This window comes from Triticum aestivum, chromosome 2A (genome assembly GCF_018294505.1).
Source record: "Triticum aestivum cultivar Chinese Spring chromosome 2A, IWGSC CS RefSeq v2.1, whole genome shotgun sequence".
Taxonomy (NCBI): domain Eukaryota; kingdom Viridiplantae; phylum Streptophyta; class Magnoliopsida; order Poales; family Poaceae; genus Triticum; species Triticum aestivum.
The window spans coordinates 550,824,307-550,831,942 of record NC_057797.1 but is presented as its reverse complement, the minus strand read 5'-3'; the positions used below and the strand labels follow the sequence as shown (position 1 = coordinate 550,831,942).

At 44.2% G+C, this 7,636-nt stretch overlaps 1 pseudogene; it reads left to right on the top strand.

Annotated features, from left to right (window-relative positions):
- The window catches only part of LOC123185541 (probable RNA-dependent RNA polymerase 2), a 34,378-nt pseudogene that overhangs the window by 22,162 nt on the left and 4,580 nt on the right, over positions 1-7,636 (top strand).

Below are 7,636 nucleotides of genomic sequence, written 5' to 3'. Positions count from 1 at the left end.
GGCGAAGGTGGCCGCGGACGGTGCTGGAGAGGGAGGAAGACAGGCGGCGGCGGCGATGCGAGATGGGCTCGCGGGGGCTCCCCGTGGGCCTGGCGGGCCCAGCGGCGGCGATGTGGGCGCGGCCCACGTGGCGACGCGTGAGTGGGTGCGGCGGCGGGGCGGACAACGTCCGGCGTGGGCGGACATGTCCGGCCCGGCGCGGGGGAAGATGGATCTGTTTCTTTTTTTTAGGGTTTGGAGGAGGAAGACGAGATCCGAAATGGAGGTGGGTATAAATAGGCATAAGTGGAGCTAGGAGAGTCCAAATGAGGTGCGGTTTTCGGTCACGCGATCGTGATCGAACGACCGAGACGATGGAGCAGAGTTTGGTGGCTTTTGGGCCAAATTGGATGGGTGTTGGGCTGCAACACACACGAGGCCTTTTCGGTCCCTCGGTTAACCGTTGGAGCATCAAACGAAGTCCAAATGATACAAAACTTGACAGGCGGTCTACCGGTAGTAAACCAAGGCCGCATGACAAGTCTCGGTCCAATCCGGAAATGTTTAACCCCCACACACAAGAGGAAGGTAGAAATGACCACCGGAGGAGAACGGATCGCCGGAATGCAAAACGGACAACGGGTAAAATGCTCGGATGCAAGAGACGAACACGTATGCAAATGCAATGTGCATGATGACATGATATGAAATGCATGACACGCAAGCAATGACAACGCAACAACAACAACGAATAACTGCACGACACCTGGCACATCGGTCTCGGGGCGTTACAACACTCCACCACTACGAGAGGATCTCGTCCCGAGATCTAGAATGGCACCGGAGGGACAACGAAAGAGAAAGAGAAGAGGTAAAATTAAGTTGCTTCTTGACAAACGAGTGAAACCAAATAACCTATAAGAGGATAAGCCACCTCGAGAAAAGAAAACAATGGAGATAAACGAAGTTGAAAGCACTTCGTTAGAAAAGAGGAACACAACACTCCGGCTAAAATGGATAGGCATGAAAAGAACATGATCTTTGACAAAACGAGATGATGGGTTGAAAAGATGAACATCACAATGCCTCCGGAACAAAAGAATAGAAGATAGATAATTGAAATAAGAGAATTGAGAATAAAATGCCAATTTCTACCACAAAAGAGTTTGGAAAGGCATCTTTAGGAGAGGGGTTGAACGGAGTTGTTGGAAAAACCACCAACGAAAAGAATAAGGTTGATATGGTCTTATGGAATACATCTCAAATTATGAGGTGACAACCTGCCACTCACGGGAAAAGAATTGTATTGATAGGAACAAGGAGACGAGAAGGCTATATCACCGGGAGGATAAAAGAAGAACTTGGGTCATGTATAAGCACAATAACAACAACCATCCTTAGGGAAGGCTTAAGGTGAAATATAACCCAAGATAACTCCAATGACAAGATTGATGGATTTAAAATACCTCATTCTTAATAACATGTAAAACAAGAACTCAAATTATCAAGAATGACACAATACCACCTCCGGTAATATGGTAGAAAGAATTTGCACTCCGGATTGCAAGATGAAGAATACTTGAGCTCCTTAGAAAAAGAATCTCGATGAACACTTCGAGAAGGAATTAAATCCTTGATGAACCATCATGTATAACCTCCAAGAAGAAACTCCAGTAACCAAAGAATAAAAGAGAGAGATATTGAAGACACAAGGTGAATCCTTGCAATGATTTAGATGGATCTCCGTGATGATATAATTGAGAGAACTTGGAACTCCGGAAAAGAAAAGATGAAACAAGTGAAAACAAGAATGAGTATGATGAGCCACTCCGGAAAAAACGGGAATAGAATAAACTCGATGAAACAAGAATAAGATTTACATTATGCGTATCCTTCACCAATTAAAATTGATGACAAGCAATGGATTTGGCATATTACTTATTCTCGTGGAAAGGATTAAAGAGAGATATCGATAACTTGAGAAGGTCTTCAACGAACCACCGGTAGGATTAGGAAGCAATGAATAAATTGATATGATAAATGAAGGAAGAAGAATCTTGAGCGAACCACCATAAGAATTGAAAAAGAACGATTAAAATATGAAGAAACACCGGGAAGAATTAAGCAAATGAACGAAGGCGCTTGAGAGAATTTAGATACATGAGAGCGAAGAGATCACGAGCTGATTAGAGATCACTTGATTTACCGGGAAAATTTGGAGAATGATAACTGAAAGCTGAGAATAAATAATATTTGAAAAGATGGATTCCGGATAAGAAATTGAGAAGACTCTTGAATTTCTCCGGATAAGTGAAAAGAATATCTCACAATCGCAAATTATTATGAGAGGATGGCAACAAGACAGAATCACGAATCTTGAAGAGAATGGAACAAGATTAAAGAGAAACTCTTCTTCGATCTTCAAATGACAATGAGAAACACCACCAAGAATTATTTAGACACTCCGGAACGAAGAATGAAAAAGGTTGAGCCAATGATGAAAAGAATTTAACCGATCTTGGAGAAAGGCACTTGACTGAAGAAAATCGTTCTTACGTTAAACTTCGAAAAGAATTTGAGAATATCTCCAGGAAAATAAGAAGAGTCAGGTAAGATCCTGGGAAAAGACCTGTGGGTTAGGGCCCACTGAAAAGATACACCGTAGAACGATTAGAAAGAGAGATTGCACCGGTTGAAATTAAATGGCTTGAAAGAGATAACATCCTCGAAATAGCTTGAATGAAAGAAGAGTGGATACACGAATCTTCGAGATATCATGAGCACTCCGGAACAAATGAATAGCGAAGAGTGGATGATTATGAGGTGCACCGGTATGTTAAAAAACTTCTGAAATGAGGAAAAGATATGATCAACACCAAAAGCTTGAATTGGTTCCACCGGAGAAGAAAAGGAATGAGGAATGACGAACTAGTAGAACATCTTCTTGAGAACCACCGGGTAAGAATATAGACGGAAAAGAATGGAGAGGCTTCCCATCAATAAAATGGATACTTGAATAAGAAATCCGGTTCCTCGAAGAAACAAGGGTGGGAGGGAGGGAAAAACAAAGGCAGCTTGGGAAGAATGAAACAAACACCGTTGAGAAGAAGTGATAATTGATCTTGCGGGAGTTGAAATGATCGGAATCACTAGAAGAGAAAACACGCCGGTTGAAAAAGGATTAACATGACAATCTCGATTATCATGAAGGATTAGTATTCGCATAGGAATATGAGAACACCACTTGAGGATGGTATGGAATCAACATTTGACTTCGAAGCAACTCGAATACCACAACTCAAAACAAAAACAAAGGATTGGCTTGCAGAATAAGCCGGAACAAACATATGATAGAGATTTCGTCCGAAGTTTTCGTGGTGGAACCTACACGGGCTCAATCGTACAGCACCATCATGTACAAGGCTGTGCACATGACATACAAAGCGTCCCCGAGTCAGCATAGCCAAGGACTCTTTAAGACGCAACAAAACCACTGTAAAATCGACCGTGAATAGGCGAACCACTAGACGTCGAACCCCAATTTCATATCATACATCTGTCGGAAAATATATCCTAAGAGCTACTTGAATTCCCACCTATGAAACTCCCGAAACTTCCCGGTTATGCAATCAGGTGTTTAGGATACAGGGGAAGCATAATATCTCACCCAAACTAGCAAATCCTACATCCAGCTGTATCCATCCTTCAACACATAACCAAGAAACCTTCGGAAACCATCTATCTCAACCTTCGAAAAGCATCCGTTATACAAGTTATGGCGATACTCCCGAACTCCCGCCCCAGTACTGGGTGGCGTCGAGGTTATCTCACCAACGAACTGCATAAAGGAGATTTTCGATGTCGCGCACATATCTCAAGTATTCCAGAATTGCAACGATAAAATTATGATGACAACACCTCAGAGCTCAACTCCCCGGGACACTTCCACTAAACCCCTGACAGGAGGCACCAAGACAGTATTCTCATCATAAGCCATCGGAACAAATCCAAGATACTCGCGTGATCCTAATTTTTTTTTTGTGAAATTTGAGAAGAGAAGAGTCAAAACTCTACGTCAGGATGCCTTACCAGAGCGATGAGGAGACTGGGAAGTAAAAAGAATTCCTAAGCTCTCCGATATATAATTCCTAAGGACTCAAAACATTTTTCTAGACACAACTCGGCTCCTAAAAACGATCAAGCAATGGGGGCTCCTAAGGTCGGGGAAGGCTCTGATACCAACTTGTAACACCCTCGATGCGACTATATCTCCCACGTGTCGAGGCATGACTTAGAGGCATAATCGCATTGAAGGCATATGTCGCAAGTGAGGTAATCTTCACACAACCCATGTAATATAATACGGAAAAGGATACATAGTTGGCTTACAATCGCCACTTCACACAATTACATGAATAAAGCATTACATCAACCAAATACACTCATGGTCTGGCTACGAAACCAAAATAAAAGAAGAACCCCAAATGCAACAAAGGTCCCCGATCGACCCCAACTGGGCTCCACTACTGATCAACTAGAACGAAACAACACAAAGGACAAGATCTTCATCGAGCTCCTCCTGAGCTTGGTTGCGTCATCTGCACGGACTCATCGGCACCTGCAATCTGGTTTTGGAAGTATCTGTGAGCCACAGGGACTCAGCAATCTCGCACCCTCGCGATCAAGACTATTTAAGCTTATGGGTAAGGTAAAGGTATGAGGTGGAGCTGCAGCAAGCGACTAGCATATATGGTGGCTAACATACGCAAATGAGAGCGAGAAGAGAAGGCAAAGCACGGTCGATAAAAGTATGATCAAGAAGTGATCCTAGACTACCTACGTCAAGCATAACTCCAACAACCGTGTTCACTTCCCGGACTCCGCCGGAAAGAGACCATCACGGTTACACACGCGGTTGATTCATTTTAATTAAGGTTAACTTCAGGTTTTCTACAACCGGACGTTAACAAATCCCCATCTGCCCATAACCGCGGGCACGGCTTTCGAAAGTTCAAATCCCTGCAGGGGTGTCCCAACTTAGCCCATCACAAGCTCTCACGGTCAACGAAGGAATAGACCTCCACCTGAGACGTTCCGATCAGACTCGGTATCCCAGTACAACAAGACATTTCGATAGGGTAAAACTAAACCAGCAACACCGCCCGAATGTGCCGACAAATCCCGATAGGAGCTACACATATCTCTTTCTCAGGGCACACTCAGATGAGCTCTCCATACAACTAAAACCAAACCTCGAGTTTCCCCGAGGGGGCGCTGCACAGGACTCTAGTTCGGACCAACACTCAGAGGAGCACTGGCCCGGGGGGGGGGGGCTAAAATAAAGATGACCCTTGAGTCTGCAGAACCCAAGGGAAAGAAAAGGCTAGGAGGCAAATGGTAAAACCAATGTTGGGCATTGCTGGAGAAGCTTTACTTAAGGCGAACTATCAAGGGGTTCCCATTATAGCCCAACCGCGTAAGGGACGCAAAATCCGGGAACATAACACCGATATGACGGAAACTAGGGCGGCAAGAGTGGAACAAAACACCAGGCATAAGGCCGAGCCTTCCACCCTTTACCAAGTATATAGATGCATTAATTAAATACGATATATAGTGATATCCCAACAAGTAAACAATGTTCCAATAAGGAACGATCTCCATGTTCCAACAAGGAACAAACTTCAATCTTCACCTGCAACTAACAACGCTATAAGAGGGGCTGAGCAAAGCGGTAACATAGCCAATCAACGGTTTGCTAGGACATGGTGGGTTAGAGGTTGAACATGGCAATTTGGGAGGCTGACAAGCAAGTGGTAGGCATCGTAGCATTGGCATAGCAAAAGAGCGAGCAAACTAGCATAGCAAAGATAGTAGTGATTTCGAGGGTATGATCATCTTGCCTGAAATCCCGCAAGGAAGAAGAACGAGTCCATGAAGAAGACAACGGACGTAGTCGAACGGATCCTCACAAACTCGACGTTACCAGATCCAACCCGAAGAAGCAAACATCGGAAAAGAAGCACACAACATAGTAAACAACCAACACATGAACATGGTATGATATGCGAGATGCAGGATGCGATGCGGGATGCAAAATGCAAGATATGACAGGAAATGCATGAACCTAGCCTCAACTTGGAAAACCAAGTGTGCCACTAGATAGAGGGGATGAAATCACTTGAAAACGATATAAAGATCATAGGAATCGGAGCTACGGTTTGGAAATGGCAAGCGTTTTACAAAACGAACCGATCTGCGATTTACATCAAGTAGGCACCTAAATGCAACAAAATGAACATTCTACAGCCACCAAACATGACAACAAAAGAAATGGCAGGGATGTACACAAGATGCTTAACAAATCACTAGCACCGAGTCATAGCCAAATTCATCCATTAAGGGGTTCAAACAAGCATGGCAAAACTGAATAAGCAAAACAGATTTCAGACTTAGTGAAATTAACACTAGTCTGAAATTTCAGACCATGATGCTCTCTTCGGAGCAGCAAAACAAGATGAAACATAACCTGAACATGACAAGTAAGAACATGGCATGGAGCTACTCAACAAGCTTAACAAAACATCCAAAGTGACCTGGGGCCAAAAGGGTTCACAAAATACTCTAACGAGCACACGAACATAGATGAAACACAATCAGGTTTCAGACTTAGTGGAAACTGAGACATGCTGAAATTTAACTCACGAAGGCATGTAAATGAGCTCGATGCACTCACTACGGTGCAAGTCATGGCAAGTCAAGCATATATCCATAGAGAAGGCACAAAAAGCTAGCTAGACATGGCAAGAACAATGGCATAGCATGCATGGATCACTAACAATAGCACTGGCAAAATCGCAAAAGAGTTCACGATCTGCCCAAATTAACAACGATGCAAAAGTAGAGCTCGATAGAATCAACCTAGGGTGCTCCAACATAACAAGTACAGACACAGATGGATAGAGCACAACATAAATATCAAAACTCCCTTACTGATCATCCTCAAAAGAGGCACGGATCACTAGGAAACAAGCTGGACACATGGCATCATGAACTAAAATATCCCAGACTTAGTGAAAATCACTAAGTCCCTGAAATCAGCAATCTCAGGTACCCCTCTTTGCAAGCTTGCAAAAGACACCACACACATCTTAAAAATGCATGGGTGGCACCTCTGGAAAGAAGACAACATGCTTAACAATTCATCCCAAAGGGGTACACGCATATCATGCACACAACAATCATGGCAAAAATGACAAAAGTCAATGATGAGCTAACGGATCTGCAATTTAACTCACGATGCCTCCTTCTAACAGCATTTTGGGCATCAAGATGAACTCAAATGCAAATGATGCAATGGAATGAAATGATGTACTCGTCGAGACGAAGATTTTGATATATTATATGTCCAAAACGGAGCCACAGCAAAGTTATGAGCAGTCAAAGTAGGCACGAAAATTAGAGTTAGGGGGAGAGAAGTCAACCGAATCCAAAACTGGATCTGGATCTGGCGGCACGGATCCCGAGGTGGCGCCGGAGTTCACTGTTTGCCAGAGAGGAAAGGGACGCCGGGCTCCGGGGAGGTCGCCGGAGAGGGGGCCGGGCGTGGAGGAGGCGGTGGCCGGCGACGAGACGGCGAGGGGCGGCGCGGCCGGGG